We start from the raw sequence: 2,500 nt of genomic DNA on the forward strand, positions 1-2,500 counted from the left end.
TCCTGCCACTCGGCGCCCCCCACCAGCCGCCTGTTGCGCGTGCGCCCACGCAGCGCGCGGCCAACACGCCGGGCGGCCCCCCTTCACCGGCCGGGAACAGTCCCACCAAGCCACCGCCGCGTATCGCTTCATACCCACATGGACCTAGTCACGTGTGTGGATGTGGCGGGTACCGCTGAAACAACCGGTTAATAGCTGTACCGATCGTCGCCATCACAGATTCACCTCCAGCGTGAACAACCGCTCAACAACGGATTTCCAGTTCATTTGCGTATCTTGGGCAGTAAACGTAGATGTCCACCTACATTTGCGAATTCAACAATTCTTGCATGCCAGGATGTCATGTGTCACGACACGCTACATCAGACCACATACACACTGCGACATGTGCAGAAGAGAACACGTGAAAGGTGGCCCGCGCACGTATGCGATGTCCCTTCCGCGATCCACTGTCAACCGGCATCTGCGGCATGTCCCAGATATGGAACGCGGTCCACCAGGGTAGCACTTTGTGTGAGGCAATACGACAAAGTCGGAATACACGCGTCACTACATCAGACGGCTCACGCTGACCTGACCTGACCTGACCTGACCTGACCTGACTCACCGCACCACCACCCCCAGCGACCCAGGGTGACATACAATGCGTTCGTACGTTCCTCCCACACGCCTCTACGGCGTACCACAGTGCAACCTAGCTGTTATTGGGAGACGAGACAAGTAGCATCGAGCACAACATATGGAAATTGAGATTCGACACCGTTGGGCACAGCCAGCGTACGGTCACACGTATCACACTACTTCACTCTGTACGTAACGACCGATGATCGGTACAGCGTGTGGGTTACGCGTACGACATCAGCGGACAATGGACACAGACCATACCACGACGTACACTGAGGGCGTCGACATCTGAATGCAACTGAACAGCTGCGAGGCTCATTTAACACTCAAACGCCAGACCGACCAGCTTGAGAGGACAGAGACACAAAGAGGGGGACAGAGGGGGGGGGGGGCGGCGATATAGTCCTATTGCAGTACAATTGACAGTGGATAGCGGGAATATGTGGAAAGTAAGCAACACTCGCAAGACATCTACATGAGGATAACAACGACACCAGAGATTCCGAGCAGTGAACTATGTTAGGCAAAGGGACAACGTGGGTTAGGTTAAGGGACAACGTGGGTTAGGTTAAGGGACAACGTGGGTTAGGTTAAGGGACAACGTGGGTTAGGTTAAGGGACAACGTGGGTTAGGTTAAGGGACAACGTGGGTTAGGTTAAGGGACAACGTGGGTTAGGTTAAGGGACAACGTGGGTTAGGTTAAGGGACAACGTGGGTTAGGTTAAGGGACAACGTGGGTTAGGTTAAGGGACAACGTGGGTTAGGTTAAGGGACAACGTGGGTTAGGTTAAGGGACAACGTGGGTTAGGTTAAGGGACAACGTGGGTTAGGTTAAGGGACAACGTGGGTTAGGTTAAGGGACAAATTGAGTTAGGTTAAGGGACAACGTGGGTTAGGTTAAGGGACAAATTGAGTTAGGTTAAGGGACAAATTGAGTTAGGTTAAGGGACAAATTGAGTTAGGTTAAGGGACAAATTGAGTTAGGTTAAGGGACAACGTGGGTTAGGTTAAGGGACAAATTGAGTTAGGTTAAGGGACAAATTGAGTTAGGTTAAGGGACAAATTGAGTTAGGTTAAGGGACAAATTGAGTTAGGTTAAGGGACAAATTGAGTTAGGTTAAGGGACAAATTGAGTTAGGTTAAGGGACAACTTGAGTTAGGTTAAGGGACAACTTGAGTTAGGTTAAGGGACAACTTGAGTTAGGTTAAGGGACAACTTGAGTTAGGTTAAGGGACAACTTGAGTTAGGTTAAGGGACAACTTGAGTTAGGTTAAGGGACAACTTGAGTTAGGTTAAGGGACAACTTGAGTTAGGTTAAGGGACAACTTGAGTTAGGTTAAGGGACAACTTGAGTTAGGTTAAGGGACAACTTGAGTTAGGTTAAGGGACAACTTGAGTTAGGTTAAGGGTCAACTTGAGTTAGGTTAAGGGACAACTTGAGTTAGGTTAAGGGACAACTTGAGTTAGGTTAAGGGACAACTTGAGTTAGGTTAAGGGACAACTTGAGTTAGGTTAAGGGATAATGTGGTACAACCAGAGTTAGGTTAAGCGATAATGTGGTACAGCCACAGTTAGGTTAAGCGATAATGTGGTACAGCCACAGTTAGGTTAAGCGATAATGTGGTACAGCCACAGTTAGGTTAAGCGATAATGTGGTACAGCCACAGTTAGGTTAAGCGATAATGTGGTACAGCCACAGTTAGGTTAAGCGATAATGTGGTACAGCCACAGTTAGGTTAAGCGATAATGTGGTACAGCCACAGTTAGGTTAAGCGATAATGTGGTACAGCCACAGTTAGGTTAAGCGATAATGTGGTACAGCCACAGTTAGGTTAAGCGATAATGTGGTACAGCCACAGTTAGGTTAAGCGATA

The sequence above is a fragment of the Schistocerca gregaria genome, unplaced genomic scaffold (genome assembly GCF_023897955.1).
Source record: "Schistocerca gregaria isolate iqSchGreg1 unplaced genomic scaffold, iqSchGreg1.2 ptg000310l, whole genome shotgun sequence".
NCBI classification, from domain to species: Eukaryota; Metazoa; Arthropoda; class Insecta; order Orthoptera; family Acrididae; genus Schistocerca; species Schistocerca gregaria.